The sequence below is a fragment of the Pan troglodytes genome, chromosome 8, assembly GCF_028858775.2.
Source record: "Pan troglodytes isolate AG18354 chromosome 8, NHGRI_mPanTro3-v2.0_pri, whole genome shotgun sequence".
Classification (NCBI taxonomy): Eukaryota; Metazoa; Chordata; class Mammalia; order Primates; family Hominidae; genus Pan; species Pan troglodytes.
Window position 1 is genome coordinate 18,919,208 of NC_072406.2, and position 18,916 is coordinate 18,938,123.

At 47.6% G+C, this 18,916-nt stretch overlaps 1 protein-coding gene across 2 annotated transcripts in view; it reads left to right on the forward strand.

Annotated features, from left to right (window-relative positions):
- The first annotated feature begins 2,427 nt into the window (after positions 1-2,427).
- Positions 2,428-18,916, forward strand: part of RBM17 (RNA binding motif protein 17) — a 43,069-nt gene continuing 26,580 nt past the window's right edge. Inside the window, 2 exon segments of one of the 2 annotated variants that reach the window (NM_001280507.1) lie at positions 2,428-3,266; positions 18,322-18,491. The gene's annotated coding sequence lies outside the window, so the exon portion shown is untranslated. 2 annotated transcript variants of the gene reach the window in all.

An 18,916-nucleotide genomic window follows, 5' to 3' on the forward strand; every position in this document is an offset into this window, starting at 1 on the left:
AAAAAAAAATCACTCAGTTGTGGCCCAAGTCTAGAGTCCACAATTATGCAATATGTTATGAAGGGTTTGATGGAAACCTTCAAGTGTCCGTAGGGAGAATGGTCAGTACATTCAACCATGAATTCAAGGACTAGTATGTGATCGGCCTGCTGATGTAAATTCCTCCTCCTCCTCCCTCCTCCTTCCTCTTCCTCCACTTCCTCCTTCTTTCTTTTTTTTTTTTGTTTTTTAATTTAAAAACAAATAAAACGTGCACATGAGCAGTCTAATCCTTTTCTTTGCTGCACAGCTTGGCACTGGGATTGGTGACTCCAGTGGGCAGCTGGGCCGCTGTTTCCAGGATGGCTTTGCAGTTCTTGGGGGCAACATTGAGGGCAGTCTCAGCACACTGAGATGTGTTGCACCTCAGCAGAACCTCCGGCTTCTTGACGGGGTGGACCAGGAGCTTCTGGAAGCCGCTGGGCAGCATGTACTCTGCTGCTCCCATAACCTGTGCCAGGCATCAAAATTAGGCCCTTGATTCTTCTACCAACCCTGTTGTCAAGAGGAGTTGTTGATGCCTCTGCATTTCTGCCAGTTAGGCTAATTTTGAGATATTGGCCTGACTGGTACTGGATGAACTTCTTGTCCTCTTTATGAGGATCTTGGTCATCATGAGGGGTCCTAGTGCAGCCACAGTGCTGAGTAGGAGAGGAAGACAAGGGGAGGCTGTGTGAAGGGCTGAGGGGACATGGGCTCTGTCAACTTCTTCTTTTGGGAGCATCGAGTGGTCTCTGAAATGCACTCACCTCTCCCTAAGAGCGGAGGTGGGCTGGGTGTGGGGGCTCACGCCTGTAATCCCAGCACTTTGGGAAGCTAAGGCAGGAGGATCGCTTGGGACCAGGAATTTGAGACCAGCCTAGGCAACATAGTGAGACCAGATTCTCTAGAAAAAAATTAAAAATTAGCTGGGTGTGTTGGTGCGTGCCAGTAGTCCCGGCTACTCAGCAGGCTGAGGTGGCAGGATCCTTGAGCCTGGAAGGTTGAGGCTGCAGTGAGCTACCGATTGTGCCACTGCACTCCAGCCTAGGCACAGAGCGAGACCATGTCTCTACAATTAAAACAAACAAAAAAGAGCAGACCAGCTTCTGGGAACTGAAGGGGGTAACTTTGTCTTCTGAGTGCATGAGCAAGAGAGTGTGAGGAAGAAAATACAGTATCTTGTTTATTTTAGTTTATAAACAACTTCACCCTCCTCCATAAAGACCCACAGTTTCCCCCAGAAACTTCTGTCAGAGCTTGAGAAAATAAAAACAAAGACAAAAGCAAAGCAGGGACTTCCTGGGTAATGAAGCCAGAGGATTATTTCATAACAAGCATACTTTTTTCATGTGACATCTGGAGGGTAAAGTTAGAACAGAGAAGCCAGCCACCTGCCAAGAAAGTCTGAAGAACCCAGAAGCGACATTAGCAAGGGGTTCGTTTCACGGAATCCAAAGGTCTGTTTCGTCAATCATGGCCAGATGGGGTATTAACAGTATCTCGAATTGACGAAATTCATTTTTTTTCTGAGAAGTTCGAAACTTTTTGTTTGAGTAACCTCATTCTTCCCCTCCCCAACATGCGATGAAAGATTCTGTTCCTTGTCTGTTAGATGAAGAGACTGAACTCTGTTGAGATTAGGCTAATTTCATCCCTGGTGGGTGTGGGATGAATTTCTAGTTCTCTCACTTGTCTTTTTCTTTTTCTTTCTCTTTCTTTTTAAAAATTTTACTTTAAAACTGACAAATAATAACTGTACATATTCATGCGTACATAGTGATGTTTCGATACATATGACGTGCAGTGATCAGATCAGCATAATTCGCACATCCATCATCTCAAACATCCATCGTTTCTTTGTGTTGGGAATATTCAGTATCCTCCTTCTAGCTATTTCGGGTTTTGTTTTTGTTTTTGTTTTTGTTTTGAGACGGAGTCTCGTTCTGTCACCCAGGCTGGAGTGCAACGGTGCAATCTCAGCTCACTGCAACTTCTGCCTCCCGGGGTCAAGCAATTCTCCCGTCTCAGCCTCCCAAGTAGCTGGGATTACAGGTGCCTGCCACCACACCTGGCTAATTTTTTGTATTTTTAGTAGACTCAGGGTTTTACCATGTTGGCCAGGCTGGTCTCAAACCCCTGACCTCAGGTGATCTACCCTCGTCGGCCTCCCAAAGTGCTGGGATTACAAGTGTGAGCCACCGCCCCACCTCCTTCTAGCTATTTGAAACTATGTAATACATTATTGTTAACTGTAGTCATCCTATAGTAGTACAGAACACTAGAACTTATTCTTCCTGTCTAGCTGTAATTTTGTATCCTTTAATAAATCTGTCCCTATCACTCCCTTCCCCTCTCCCTTCCCACCCTCAAGTATCCTCCTTCTACTTTCTACTTCTGTGAGACTGACACTTTTTAGCTTCCACATGTGACTGAGAACATGCAGTGTTTAACTTTCTGTTCTTGGCTTATTTCATTTTTTATAATTCCTCCAGTTCCATCCATATTGCTGAGAATTACAGGATTTCATTCTTTTTTATGGCTGAACAGTATTCCATTGTGTGTATATACGAAATTTTCTTTATCCATTTATCTGTTGTTGGATACCTAATAACTGTCTTTTTCTGAAAAAGCCAGCTCTCTCCTTTATGACCCATATTTCCCCATGTTAGTAACTTATTTGCCATTTTTTTTTTTTTTTTTGAGACAGCAGGATCTTGCTCTGTCACCCAGGCTGGAGTGCAGTGGCATGATCTCAATGCAGCCTCTAACTCCCGGGCTCAGGTGATCCTCCCAGTCAGCCTCCCGAGTAGCTGGGATTACAGGCTCGTGCCATCTTGCCTGGCTAATTTTTGTATTTTTTGTAGAGACAGGATTTCATCATGCTGCCCAGGCCACTCTCAAACTCCTGGGATCAAGGGATTGGACCACCTCAGCCTCCCAAAGTGTTGGGATTACAGGCGTGAGCAACTGTGCCTAGCTTGTCTGCCTTTTTAAGACAAATAATGGAATTCTTCATTTTCTGCCAAGCTCATTTTTGGTGCTCTGTTGCCACTACTATTTATTGAGTACCTACTATGTGCCAGGTACATAAGTACTTGTATCATAGTGAGAATAAGACAGACCAAATCCATGCTATTATAATGCTGCTCAAGTTCTGAGGAGGTGAACAGACAAGAAGCAAATAATCAGATGAAAATATGGTGTAATGCTCTGGATGGTGAGTCTCACGAAGAAGAACAATGCAGGTAAGTCAATCATGCCAGGGATGGGGTGGAGAGGATGCTCATTCAGGTGACGAAGTTGAGGAAAGCCATTGGATGGAGCCGGGATACAGTGATGGAACAAACCATGTCTCTGTTTGGGGGAAGAGCGTCGCTGAGGAGGAAAGACTCAATGTCCCAGGAACAGCAAGCAGGCTGGCGTGACTGCATGAGCCAGGGGCCCAGGTCAGAGATGCAGGTGGAAAAAGTAGGCAGGGGCTGCGTCAGTGAAGGACTTGTAGGCCAGGTGAGGAGTTTGGGATTGTATTCTGAGTTGATGGGAAACTATGGGAAGGCTGGGAGCAGAGGAGAAGTGATGGGGTCATTGCATTTGTCAGCCGAAGAGGCGGTGGTGAGGTCTGAGGCCATAGCAGTGGAGACGGTAAGCAGTGACCACTTAGGGAATGTACTTTAAAAGTGGAACCCACAGAACTTGATTGATTGGATGCAGCAGGGTTGAGTGGGAGGAAAAGAGAAGAATCAACGTGACTCAGATTTCTGGCTTGCGTACTCAGTGAAAGATGTTGCCAGTTACTAAGATAAGTTACTAAGATAGGGAGCTGGTTAGGATTATGAGGAGCTGAGAGCTCTGCTCCGGCCGTGGCAATCGGCACCTGCGTGGAGATGCTGTAGAGGTGCTGGACCAACAGCTCATCTGAGAAGCTGTGCTCCAAAGTGGAGCAGACGGTATGGGGCAGCAGCGGGAGGCAGTTGTGGGGACTGCAACTGCGAGGTTTCTTTTCAAATAGACTTTGTTTTTAGAGCAGTTTTAGACGCACAGCAAACTCGAGTGGAAGGGAGAGAGAGTTCCCCTGTGCCTCCTGCCCTCACACACGCACAGCGCCCCAACTATCAACACCCCGACCAGAGTGGCGCATTTGTTAGAACTGATGAACCTACTTCATTTCAACCGAGCGGTGTACGATCTATTCTTCTGGGAGAAAGGGGGGTGAAATTGCAACAGGTAGCCCTTCCTGAAAATAAATATGTGTGGGGGGTATGTTGGTATATTTCCGAGCACTGTAGCGTATTCACCAGTCACCTGCCTGGTGCTCTTGGGAGTCATCCACCCCACTGTCCCCTCCACCCCACTGTCCCCTCCACCCCGCAGTCCCCTCCACCCCACTGTCCCCTCCACCCCACTGTCCCCTCCACCCCACTGTCCCCTCCACCCCGCAGTCCCCTCCACCCCACTGTCCCCTCCACCCCACTGTCCCCTCCACCCCGCGGTCCCCTCCACCCCGCGGTCCCCTCCACCCCACTGTCCCCTCCACCCCCCAGTCCCCTCCACCCCCCAGTCCCCTCCACCCCACTGTCCCCTCCACCCCGCAGTCCCCTCCACCCCGCGGTCCCCTCCACCCCGCGGTCCCCTCCACCCCGCGGTCCCCTCCACCCCGCGGTCCCCTCCACCCCACTGTCCCCTCCACCCCGCAGTCCCCTCCACCCCACTGTCCCCTCCACCCCACTGTCCCCTCCACCCCGCAGTCCCCTCCACCCCGCAGTCCCCTCCACCCCACTGTCCCCTCCACCCCACGGTCCCCTCCACCCCCCGGTCCCCTCCACCCCCCGGTCCCCTCCACCCCACTGTCCCCTCCACCCCACAGTCCCCTCCACCCCACTGTCCCCTCCACCCCGCGGTCCCCTCCACCCCGCGGTCCCCTCCACCCCGCGGTCCCCTCCACCCCCTAGTCCCCTCCACCCCCCAGTCCCCTCCACCCCACAGTCCCCTCCACCCCACTGTCCCCTCCACCCCACTGTCCCCTCCACCCCACAGTCCCCTCCACCCCGCAGTCCCCTCCACCCCACTGTCCCCTCCACCCCGCAGTCCCCTCCGCCCCACAGTCCCCTCCACCCCACAGTCCCCTCCACCCCACTGTCCCCTCCACCCCACTGTCCCCTCCACCCCACAGTCCCCTCCACCCCGCAGTCCCCTCCACCCCACTGTCCCCTCCACCCCGCAGTCCCCTCCGCCCCACAGTCCCCTCCACCCCACAGTCCCCTCCACCCCACTGTCCCCTCCACCCCGCAGTCCCCTCCGCCCCACAGTCCCCTCCACCCCGCAGTCCCCTCCACCCCACTGTCCCCTTTGGGCGTTTTTGCACAAAGTATTCAGCGCACAGCTTAGTTGCATACACTCAGGTGTGAATAGGTGACTACCTGGGATGATGAAATCCTGGACAGCTGGAATCTGCACACACGGTCTTAAAATGACAATGGCCGTCTAGCTGTTTTTGTAGCACCAGGAGCAATGTAAAGACACACCACCTGTGCAGCAGGACAGCACAGAGGTGAGCTCACTATTAGTTTCTAAGTATTTCCAACACTTATATCTTTGGAGTTTTCTTTTTTAATGTTTAAATCAAACGTCTTGGCTAACATTTAATCAGGGTCATGTTATTCATGCACACCTCAACATGATTGTGTTTTGGAATATATACCACAATTCTTCCCTTGTAAATATACCCTGAATATTTAATAAATAGTTGCTCGATGAATTAATTGATGAATTATAATCAAAGTCTGGACACTAGAAGAATAAAGAAGAAAAAAAAGAAATCTGGCTGGGTGCAGTGGCTCACGCCTGTAATGCCAGCACTTTGGGAGGCTGCGGCAGGCAGATCACCTGAGGTCAGGAGTTCGAGACCAGCCTGGCCAAAATAATGAAGCCCTGTCTCTATGAAAAATCCAAAATATTAGTTGGGTGTGGTGGTATGCATCTGTAATTCCAGCTACTAGGGAGGCTGAGGCAGGAGAATCACTTGAACCCGGGAGGTGGAGTTTGCAGTGAGCCGAGATTGTGCCAGTGCACTCCAGCCTGGGCAACAGTGCAAGACTCTATCTCAAACAATAACAACAACAACAACAAAGAGATCTGTGCTTGGAGCTTCCAAGGGACAGCAAGAGATAACATGGTGGAAGGTTGTGGGGGATAGAGGTGGCGCTTGTTAGGATAGGGAGCAGGTCTGAGAGGGGAAGTTGGAAGACACCAAGGGCAAGCTTTTCACACTACCCAAACGTTCCAAACCACCACATAAAATGTTTTTTCTCTGCTTTGCTGTTACTTTTCCTCTTCTTTTTATCTCTACTTTTTCTCTTTCTCTCCTGCTGTTTTCCATTTTGAACATTTCTTCTTTTTTAACTTCTATCCCACTCATTATACCAAGATCAAACAATAACTTATACTAATAATTTAGACCTTCTTTTCTTTGGATTTAAAAAATTTTTGTTTTTGAGTGAAATACATGTTTATTGTACAAAAATTTATATGATCCAAAAGGGGAAAACGATAAAAAGTACATTCCCCTCTACTCCCTGTCCCAAGCTACCCACTTACCCTCCCCCTAGACGAACCAGTTTTTTGGTGTGCATTTGTCCAGAGAGTTTTCTAAGTGTGTAGAAGCATGTTGCATACATAATCATCAGTGCTGTCTAGACACTCAGGAGGCAGACAAGGAGATGGATTTGGGATTGCAGGATATTGATTGGGATCAACCTCTGTGAAAAGATGGGGAAGGAAGAAACAGGACTGGGCAGCGGGAGAAGCCAAACTGCCACACAACCTTTGCCAGCCGTGGGAGCTGCAGAGCGCCTGGCGGGTCAGTCATCCTGGGGTGCGCCGGCATGGCCGACCCTGTCTGCTCCCACCACTACCTGTCATTTTGGATCCTGTGAAGAAGGGTATCCAAGTGGGTGAGGTAGTTCTCTGCAGCTGAGGCCAACCAGAATACAACTCTGGCTAAAGTCTATCTGCTGTTAGCTCCCAGCAGCTGGCTATGTCCTTCGCTGGGGGCCTGGTTGGGCACCTCTGTGTTCCCTTTCATCCATCTCAGCACTGCTCGGATAGACTTCTCCATGGACACCAAGAAACAGGCCCTCCAGCTTGCTGCTGACCTCTCTTCTGGGGAAAGTGAGGAGAGGGAGGTTGAAAGGAAGACCTGCAACTCCTGCTGCCGCCGCTGCCCCTGAGCCAGAGCAGATGCTCAGCCTCACCTGCACCCTGTGTCCCGGAGAGCCGCAGGCCCAGCCACCATCTTTGCCGGTCTTGGGGGATTACCTGGTGGGGTGGTCAGCCCTCATCCCTGGGGGGTCTGTGTCCCTGGTCATCATGTCCTTCTTAGGCCAGAAAGGATACACTAGTCCAACTGGCATCACAAATGGCACAAGGAGTGACTTGAGGAGCTGAGGTGCACCTGATCTGCTGATCAGGGTCATACAAAAAGCCAGAGGTGCCTAGGTTGCAGGTGCAACTCATAATCCACTGAGACTTTTGTGTCCCTTGGCAAAAGTGTGATTCCTTGGGGATCAGGACCTCCAGCCCTGCAGAGCCCAGAGTTGCAGGACTAGGAAACACAAGGTCCACTGCTGGGTCTTCGGGAGCGATGATAAGGCCACTTATGCCGTTTGGTTTCCAGACCCATGTGTTCTTCCTACTGGGGGGGTCAGACCGTATAAAGCTTTTTTTTTTTTTTTTTTTTTGAGATGGAGTCTCAGTCTGTCACCCAGGTTAGAGTACAATGGCACGATCTTGGCTCACTGCATGCCTGGCTAATTTTTTGTATTTTTAGAGGAGACAGGGTTTCACCACATTGGCCAGGCTGGTCTCCAACTCCTGACCTCAAGTGATCTGCCTGCCTCAGCCTCCCAAAGTGGTGGGATTATAGGCGTGAGCCACCAGGGCCGGCAGCGTAAAGGCTTTTGATTCAAAGTGTATACTGCATTCTGGAGAATGGTGCACCACCATCACACACTGTCACCTCTGAGTTGACATTTTAGTGCCACCTTTAGCCAACTATTTCAATGCTTGGGCCAGCAGCTTCTGCGTGGTGCAGGCTGTGGTGTGGTCAGCCTAGGGAAGTGGGAGTCCATGCTGCAGGGCTCCAGGACAGCCTCTGTGTCTCTTATCCTGCCACTTCTTTCATGGCTCTACCATTCAGCACTTGGGTGACCAATGAATGACAGGGCTGGCTGGTGTCACCAGGGCTGGCTTTGTCGTTCTGTCTGCTTGATTGGTTAGTGCATCTTCTGTGATGGATGCTTCCTGGGAGCAAAGTCATGAGATACAAAGACCTTCATGCTTCACACTCACTCTGTTTTTTTTGTTTTTGTTTTTGTTTTTTTTCTGTAGTGCAATGGCATGATCTCGGCTCACCTGCAGCCTCCGCCTCCCAGGTTTAAGCAATTCTCCCGCCTCAGCCTCGAAGTAGCAGGGATTACAGGGGCCCACCACCACACCCAGCTAATTTTTGCATTTTTAGTTGAGATGGGGTTTCACCATGTTGCCCAGGCTGGTCTCGAACTCCTGACCTCAGGTGATCCACCCACCTCGACCTCCCAAAGTGCCGGGATTACAGACGTGAGCTACCACACTCAGTCTTTCCCAAATCTCTGACCAGAGAGCCAAGTCTTCTACACCACTCACAAGTAGGTGTCTATTCGAATCTTAAACCACGTCTCCTTCCCACACAGAGTGGATGGCTGGGTGCACCCCTCAATGCTCTGCCCATTGGAGGCATTTTCTCTCACTGTCATTTTTCAAGGCCACTCCTCAGTGAAGCTGGGACGCATCTGCTGTCTATTTTCGGCTTGCATTTTTATAAAGAACTTGCTTATGTAAAGCAAGCTCAGGCCTTTCCCTCCCCCTGTGAGCTGGGGAGTCATCCCCATAGAAAATCATGATCCTTTGCCCAGTATTCAGTTCTAAGGCTATGATCAGTCCCAGAATCCATTGACCACCCTCCCCACCAGGAGGAAGGAATCTACAACACCATTGCAAGGATCCAGTGTAATAATTCCCCATCGGCAGGGCATGGTGGCTCATGTCTGTCTGTAATCCCAGCACTTTGGGAGGCTGTGAGTGAATTACTTAAGGTCAGGTGTTCGAGACCAGCCTGGCCAACACGGTGAAAACCCATCTCTACTAAAAATACAAAAATTAGCCAGGTGTGGTAGTGGGCACCTGTAATCCCATCTACTTGGGAGGCTGAGGCAGGAGAATCACTTGAACCCAGAAGGCGGAGGTTGCAGTGAGCCGAGATCATACCACTGCACTCTGGCCTGGGTGATAGAATGAGACTACATCCCAACAATAATAATAATAATAATAATAATAACTCCCCAGTCATTCACCAAATGGGCCTGTGATCCTTTACTTGGGCAAACATCCTACGGAAAGGAAAATAACCAACCATTTGAAGAATTAGTGTTGACATTGTTATCTTGAGATCTGAGGTTAGACTGTGGGTGTAGAGAGCAGAAAATAATTAATTCCTTGCCAAGGTCCAGTTTACGTGAACCCACCTCATGGTCCATTTTCCCAGTCTCTGAATATGCAATTGGGGTTGACATTCTAGAGAACTGGCACACTCCCCAAGGCGGTTCCTTGGTCTGTAGAGTGAAGGCATCATAGTGAGAGAAGCCAAAAGGGAGATGTGAAGCTTCCTCTTCTAAAATCAAGATAGAAAATTAAAGACAATATCACAAGCCGGGTGTGGTGGCTCACGCCTGTAATCCTAGCACTTTGGGAGACCGAGGCGGGTGGATCACCTTAGGTCAGGAGTTTGAGACCAGCCTGGTCAACGTGGTGAAACCCTGTCTCCACTAAAAATACAAAATTAGCTGGGTGTGGTAGCGGGTGCCTGTAATCCCAGCTACTCTGGAGGCTGAGGCAGGAGAATTGCTTGCACCTGGGAGACGGAGGTTGCAGTGAACCGAGATTGTGCCACTGCGCTCCAGCCTGGGCAACACAGTGAGACTCCATCTCAACACAAACAAACAAAAAAACAAAGACAATATCACAGCCCAGGGGTTGGCAAGGATGGCAAAGATGAGTGCCATGCTTAAGGATCTGAAGCAGGACTTGCTTAACATTTTAGACCTTGTGGGTCATGCAGACTCCATTGCAACCGTTTGCCTTTGCCATAGCAGCACTCAAGCAACTAGAGACAATCTGTGAATGAATGAACATTTTTCAGTTTGAATAAAACTTTACTTATGGACACCAACATTTGAGTTTCATACAGTTTTCACATATCACAAAATATTATTATTCTTTTGATTTTTTACCAACTACGTGAAAATGTGAAAGCCGTTTGCAGAGCAAAGGTGGTATAAAAACAGGAAGTGGGCCAGATTTGGCCCATGGGTCATAGATGGTGGACTACTAATCTGAAGGATGCAGGGGTGGTGGTCCCCATCATATTTCCATTAAATTCACCAGTCTGACCTTGGAAGACACCAGAGAGATCCTGAAAACAACAGCAGACTACCACAAAGTCAGTGAAATAGAAGCCATAGTCATAGCCACCAGAGCAGATTAACACAGCCTCAGATAGCTTGTGTGCAGCATTATGATTTGGCCAAGTTTATTTATTTATTTATTTATTTATGAGACAGAGTTTTGCTCTCGTTGCCTGGGCTGGAGTGCAATGGTGTGATCTCGGCTCACCACAACCTCTGTCTCCCAGGTTCAAGTGATTCTCCTGCCTCAACCTCTCGAGTAGCTGGGATTAAGGCATGCACCACCATGCCCCACTAATTTTTTATTTTTAGTAGAGATGAGGTTTCACCACGTTGGTCAGGCTGGTCTTGAACTCCTGACCTCAGGTGATCCACCTGCCTTGGCCTCCCAAAGTGCTGGGATTACAGGCATGAGCCACCATGCCCGGCTATTTATTTTTTAACCATAAAAGAGAATCAGGAATAGCTGCAAGGGGGAACAATATACATTCACAATTTTACCCTAGGCCTACGTTAATTCTCCTGCCCTCTGTAATAATGGGGAAGAGAACTGGATGGTCCAGCTCTTCTGCTGAACATCACGGGGATATTTTGCCAACCAGGCCAGATGAGCATGAAGTAGCTAACCTGTTGGAAGTCTCCATAAGACACATGAGCTGCAGACAGTGGGAGGGACTCTTAATAATATGCTGGAGGCTGCCACATCCGTAAAAATGTTGGAATCCACTGCTCAGGGGTGTGCTGGGACACACGTACCGAGTGACACACCCAGTTGTCTCTGACACCCTTTTTTTTTTTTTTTTTTGAGACAGACAGAGTCTTGCTCTGTTGCCCAGGCTGGAATGCAGAGGTGTGATCTTGCCTCACTGCAGCCTCCGCCTCCCAGCTTCAAGTGAGTCTCCTGCCTTAACCTCCCGAGTAGCTGGGACTACAGCTACCTTTTGTAGAACGTCAATGGAACCTAGCAACAGCCGTCGAATCCCATGGTCCTTAGAGATACCATTTTCCCACACTTCTCAAACACCTAACACCACGCACCAGCTAGTGCCCTCCCTTGCCCAGGTATCCCATCCCAGTGCACCTGGAAAGTTTGCTAAAATTATGACTGTCCATGTCCATTGAGGTTTGCTATCTTTTCTTGGTCTCTCCATCTGGGCCTCTTATGTTTTTGGCAGGGTCTGTTATCTGATGTCCTACTTTCACAGCAACTTCTGCTCTAATTTGCTGAGCACAATCAGCCCAGGTCTCACCTCCTTTTCCCACCATATTGTCCCTTAGATCTCTGCTTTAAGCTCTTAGTTTACAGAGGCTACTGCTCTATTATATTAACAAAATCCATGACTGTATACTCAGCCCAGGTGTTTGCCTGTTCCATCACAATCTCTTTCTGGGGCTATTTTACTTCCCCCCCCCCCTTTTTTTGGTTTAACATTGAGTTGATCTGTGTTGGGTACCTTTTTTCATTTTTGTGGAAATTTCTGAGTCAGTTCCTTCCTAAGCAAGCCATTTATAGGGGTGTGGGTAGGGAATATCCTGAGGTCCTGGTCCAGAGTAGCAGAAATTCTTAGACACAGGGAGGATGTGTGTAGAATCCGTTCTTTTAGCCTTTATTTCACTCCATCAGCAGCTGCAAAAATGCTTACAGTTTCTTTCCTTTACTTACCTCAGTCACAGTCTGCGTCCTGCAAAAGTGTGATTCCTCATCCCCCAGATCAGTGCCTCTTCTACTTCTCCTGCATTGCAAAAGCAGCCAGGAGCACATCCCATTTCTATTGGTCCAAGCAAGGGAATGTTGGCTTTGCTCATCTATGTAAGCCTCTTACTGTGCAGGGCTGTGCTATTCTGGTGCCTGAGGTGCTCAGCGCAGGGAGCGTTATCCTGTCCTGTTTTTCTTTGCCTGCATATGGCAGCCATTTCCTGTAGTCTAGAGTCAGACACGTATTCTGGTTAAAGACCAAGTCTACACTTCTGTTTCTCATCCATCTGTGGCTTCAGGTGATATCTAAGATGACAAAGACCAGGGCCAACTCAACTTTTCCCTTTTAAAACTCAAGGGCTTGCTAAGCCTGGGTTGTAATAGTCAAAGCCAAATTGAATTCTTAATTAATAAACTATGATACAGATCTAGGATGAGTTTCTAATAAACTAGACTCAGAAATTCCAAGATGGAATTCAAACATTTTGAGGAATCATCCCAAATTCCCAAGTCTTACCTGAATGTTGTTAGAAATAAAAATGCTATCTTAGACTTGCAAATCTGTTTCCCTGTATAGAGATGGTGTGTCACGGTGAGCTGGAGCTCTGCCCATGTTTTCCTGGGAGAGCAAGGCGTGGAATTTCAGAGTACGGCTTTGGAACCTGGGAACTCTGGGTCCAGGTATTTATGACCTTGGAGAAATAACTTCAAGGTGCCAAATGGAGTTGATCACAGCTACCATGTAAAGCCTATAGGAGGATTACATTGGCTAAAATATGTAAATCACTCTTCCCAGAGCCTGGTGCATAGGAAGTGCTTGTTAAACGACATTATTGTCAGAGTGGGAAGAATGGCAGACTTCCAATGGGATTGAGGGGACTAAACAGTACAGTGCCAGAGATACGCCTGGTGGGAGCATCGCTGTCCTGCTCATTATTTAAATCATATTCCCCTCATGAGGCAGCTTAAGATACTGAAAAGCACACTAACCTCAGTCAGGCAACCCTGGGTCCTCATCACAGTTCAGTCACTCACTGGTTGTCCGACTTCAGCAAATCCCCTAACCTCTCTGAGGATCAGTTTCCTGTTCTGAAAAATGTGCATAACAACACCGGTCTTGTTGAGTCACTGGGAATGCGTGAGATGATTTACACTAAAACCCCTGGCACACGGTTGGCAGTAGTTCTCCCCGACTCTCCTAGGAATGTTTCTCCTCTGTGCTGAGCTGTTGTCACTGCTCTTTGCAACACTTTTGCTCCACGGAGGGGAGGTTGTAACTTGAAAGGGTTACTAATCCCTCGAAACCCTCAGATCACAGATAAACTCATTTCCCGATCATGCCACGTAAGCCAATGATCTGGCTTTGATAACCTGATCACACGTTGGGGACCACATTAAGGTTGCCACTCAAAGCTGTACTCCTGTTCAAAGCATTGGAGCAAGGTTTGCTGTTCTGCCCCTGTTCTCTGGGGATAGCACTAAAGGGCACAACAGAAAGGATAACAGTGCCCCAAGGAGGCATCACTCACAGATGAAGCTCTTGGCCTCACTGGCTGAAGAGTGGGAACCTCCCAGCTGGGAAAGGATAAAAACAGTTTATCATTTTATTGACCATTTTAGGTTGTGTGCATATGTAAGCTTGGCACTTAAAAAATATCCACACGAGCCCAGGTGGAGGCTTATGCCTGTAACCTCAGCACTTTGGGAGGCTGACGTGGGTGGATGACTTGGGCTCAGGAGTTCAAGAACAGCCTAGGCAATACGGCAAAACCGCGTCTCTACAAAAAATACAAAAAAACTAGCTGGGGATGGTGGCACATGCCTGTAGTCCCAACTACTTGGGAAGCTGAGATGGGAGGATTGCTTGAGCCTGGGATTTCGGGGCTGCAGTGAGCAGTGATTATGCCACCGCACTCCAGCCTGGGTGACAGAGTGAGACCCTGTCTCAAAAATATATCAAAATAAAAAATACCCATATGAAAGCCATAAATTGCACACAAAAGTTATGTTTTTAAAAAAGTAAATTTCTTATTGAAAAGATTAGTTTTCAACTAATCAATGCAATTTAAAAATGTGTGAAAATATTTTCAAACAAGCAGAACAGACACCAATTAGGTGAAAGATTAATTAAAACTTAAAAAATTTCAGAAAATTCTATGTACTTTAAAAATTGATGATCTCCTTCATTATATTTTTATTTTTATTTTTCTCTTTTTTGAGACAGTCTCACTCTGTAGCCCAGGCTGGAGTACAGTGGTGAGATCTCAGCTTACTGCAACCTCTGCCTCCCAGGTCTGAGCGAATCTCCTTCCTCAGCCTCCTGAGTAGCTGGGATTATAAGCGCCCACCACCATGCCCAGCTAATTTTTGTATTTTTAGTAGAGACGGAGTTTCACCATGTTGGCCAGGCCGGTGTCGAACTCCTGGCCTCAAGTGATCCACCCACCTTGGCCTCCCAAAGTGCTGGGATTATAAACGTGAGCCACCGCGCCCAGCCTTCTTTCATTATTTTTATTACAAAAGCAATGCAACCATATTACTCAGAGATAAAAAAGGCAAACAAGCAAAAAAATTTAAATAAAGAATCCTGATAATCCCTATCTGGAGCCAACCATATTGGCAAATACCTTATAGATACTTTGTATATATTTATAAATTTTTAAAACAAAAATGGGATCCTTCCATGTAAATTATTTGTCTCTCAACATAATTGAATTTCCCTAAGTTGTTATTGTTCGCTAGTTTGTTCCTATATTTTTACTATTAGAAACCTTACAGAGCAGGAATAACTGTAGAGAATGATTTAGAAAGACAAAAAAAGTGAAAAAACTTTAAAAAATTTGTGAAATGGGCCGGGCATGGTGGCTCACACCTGTAATCCCAGCACTTTGGGAGGCCAAGGCGGGTGGATCACTTGAGGTCAGGAGTTTGAGACCAGCCTGGCCAACATGGTGAAATATCATCTCTACCAAAACTACAAAAATTATCAGGGCGTGGTGGCAGGCGTCTGTAATCCCACCTACTCAGGAGGTTGAGGCAGGAGAATTGCTTGAACCCAGGAGGTGGAGGTTGCAGTGAGCCCAGATCGTACCATCGCACTCCAGCCTGGGCAACAAGAGAGAGACTCCATCGAAAGAAAAAGAAAGAAAGAAAGAAAGAAAGAAAGAAAGAAAGAAAGAAAGGAGGGAGGGAGGGAGGGAGGGAGGGAGGGAGGGAGGAAGGAAGGAAGGAAAGATTTCTGAAATGGCCGAAGCTGCTTAGAGATATACACGCCTGTAATCCCAGCACTTTGGGAGGCCGAGGTGGGCGGATCACCGGAGGTCAGGAGTTCGAGACCATCCTGGCCAACATGGTGACACCCCGTCTCTACTAAAAATACAAAAAGTAGCCGGGCATGGTGGCAGGCACCTGTAATCCCAGCTACTTAGGAAGCTGAGGCAGGAGAATCGCTTGAACCCGGGAGGCGGAGGTTGCAGTGAGCTGAGATCACGCCATTGCACTCCAGCCTGGGTGACAAGAGCAAGACTCCGTCTCAAAAAAAAAAAAAAAAAAAAAAAAAAAAAAGATACAAAAAAGGAGACAAAAATCATTCTCCACGGTGCACCGAAAGCATCCCTACACACAGAATCCTTGGGAATACTTGTTTTTGATCAAATTATAATCTGATCAAATTGTCTTAACTAGCTTGTCTTCCCTCCAGGGCCCACACCCCTTTCTTTTCCTGTTTCGGGGTCCCCCGGTTCCATCCATGCTGCATACTGTAGCATTTCACCCTGCCTTTCCTGCCAGCCCAAACACCGCCCTTATCTTCTTTCTTCCTGGAACATCTGCCCTGCTAATTCCCAGTTTCCGATGAATTCTACCATCTGCTGCCTGCCAGCCTCCTGCCAGGCGCTGAGCACAGCTGGAGCAGATCACACGACTTGTTTACGCAGGAGTCACTACCGATGTTTGCTCTGCAGCCCCGAGGGGGCGCTCCAGCGCGTCTGTCTTGTCCCTCTTCTAAAGCTCCACCGTTTTGTGTGTGCTTTCTGATAGTTGCATGGCCTGGGTTCTGTTCCCCCATTGGGTTAAGCTTTGGATTCTCGGTGCATAAAATAAAGATGATATTTGTTACTATTGACAGGAAATGGAGGCAAGCATGAGACTGCTCACGTACTAGGAAATGAAGTAAGGCAGTTTTCCTCCTGGAAGTTAAACTAGAAAATTCCTAAACAATGGATGTGATTGCATCTATGGTCTGTAAACCAAAAAGTTACTTGTGTATGTATGATGGAATGATCTGGGAACAAAGGCACAAATTTTCAACCAAAAAGGGAGGAAGGAGGGGTCTCAGACTGCAGAGTGGAGACGCCAAGCAGATTAGGGAGTACAGGTAGACAGCAGGTTCAACCTGGAAGAAGTCCTGCAGTTCTGGACCTCCGAATCAGGGCTTTTGCACCCCCACCGGTGCTTTGATCACGGGGTGGGGAGAGACCCAGTCTAGACACCTTCTATCTTTGCCCTTCTTCCTTTTTCTGTTTACACGCTATTACTTTCTGCTTCTTTTATTGACCAAGTACGTCCTTCTGCTTCTCACATTTTTATTTTATTTCCAGTTTCTTGCACAAGTGCTTAATTCATTTAGCTTTTTCCAAGTTTTTAATTGATACAAAAACTTAAAACCATGAATTTTCCTCTTAGTACTCTCTGAGCTAAATCCCATGAGTATGTCATTTTCATACTTTTCTAGATATTATGTTATTTTGATTTTGTTTTCCTTTTTAGTCCAAGTGTTATTTAAGCATTTAAAAATTTTCAAGGGGTAGGCATGTTTTATTTTCTGTTTTTTCATTAATTTCTACTTTTATTGAATTGCTGCAGATAATATTACCCATATGATTCTACTTATTGGACTATGTTAAGATTTTTCTCTGTGGTTTAAAATATGACTAATTGTTGTGAATATTCCTTAGACACTGGAAAAGATGTAATGTCTATTTAGGGGACAGTGTTTGATATATTAGATCTATCATAGGAATTGTATTTTTAGGTCTTCTCAATCCTCATTTACTTTTTGTACTCTTCGTCTGGCAAGGAGTGTGCCAATTATTTCTGTCTATTCACTCACTCCTACAGTGTTTGCTATGAATAATGAGATTATGTGATTTGGTGCAAAGATTTTCCTATTTTTCCTATTTTTTTCTTGATTGTGAATTGTGCTCCTCAAGATTATAAAATGTCCTTCTTAATCTTACTTAATGCTTTTTGCCCTGAAATCAACTTTGTAGTAAGCGGTTTGTGATTCCTGATTTTTAAAATTTTTTTGCATATACCTGGTATATCTTTCCCAATCTTGTATTTTCAAACTCAGAATAACTTTAGCACTTTCTTGTATACAACACTGAGTTGCATGATGGTTTGTGCTCCTGAGATTGTAGTTTTTTAGTAGGTAAGCTTAGGTCTATATTTCTTCTTGTGAGACATTTGGTCTTGTTCTGTCATATAGTTTGGTTATGCTTTCTGTTTTGTAACTTTTTAAAATATTTCCCTATATATATATATATATATTTTTTTGCTGTGGTTTTGTGTGTGTGTGTGTGTGTGTGTGTGCATGTATGTGTGGGTGCATGTATGTGTGGATTATTTGAAAGCTTTGTAGTTTTGTTTTGGGTTACCCTCAGAATCATACCATCCCATGACGTCCTTAATCCTCTATTTCTTTAGACTGTCTTTTGTCTCTCCACTGTATTTCTTTTTTCCCCCTTTTCCCGTTTTCTTAATGACTGGATTTTAATGGATTATAGTAACTTTCTTGGTATACTCCTTCGGACTAAGACGTCTGCTTAAATCTCTACTATTTGATTTATCGGCTTGAACTCTATTTGACACCCAATTAATTACAGATGTAAAAATCATATTTACCCGAAGTCCCACTTTCCCTTCCCCTCCCTGCTTCTGTCAGCGACGTCGTTTTTAAAGACCGAGGCTTTATAGCATTGACATTCTTTTCTGTACCCCTAATCGCGGCATCTGTTTCCATAATCTTACGCTTAACCCCGTGCTCCTTGCCATCCTTTTGCAGCATCTGGCCTATGCAGACTTATTTTCAACTTTTTGCTTATATAGGAGTGGCTTTGAATGAATGAGATCGAGGGGCCTGGAGGGACTTCCCCCACCTCCCCTATCAGAAAGCCCGGCCTCGGACCACTTCTCCTCCTCACCATCTGGGGGCGCTGCCGCGCTCCCCAAGCCTTGTGGAATTTCGAAAATGTGCGCCAGGGCGACACCTCTTGATGGTAAGAAGACGCCGGCGGAGGGGAGCGTGCAGTGCGGTCCTCCCGCGGGCAGGGGGCAGTGCGGCAAGGCGCCCTCGGCGCAGGCGCAGAGGCCGGCGCAGGCGCAGGCGCAGGTGGGGCGCAGGCGGGGCGCAGGCGCGGGCGCGCTCTCCCGGCAGCCCGCGCTCCCTGACCCCGCGCCGCCGAGCGCCCTGAGGACTCAGCGAAGGGTGGGCGCCGCCGAGGCCTCCTGCCGCTGGCGGGTTTCCGCGGAGTGCCGCCCGGCTCCGCTCTGCCGCCGGCGCGGCTCATGGGCAGAGTCGGCCGGGCGGGCCGGGTAAGTGGCGCCCCGGCGGCCCCGGGTGGGTGGCCTGGCGGGACCTGAGGCGGGCGCGCCTTCCCGGGAGGCGCTAGACGCAAGCCCGCGGCTTTAGGCCCGTCGCGAG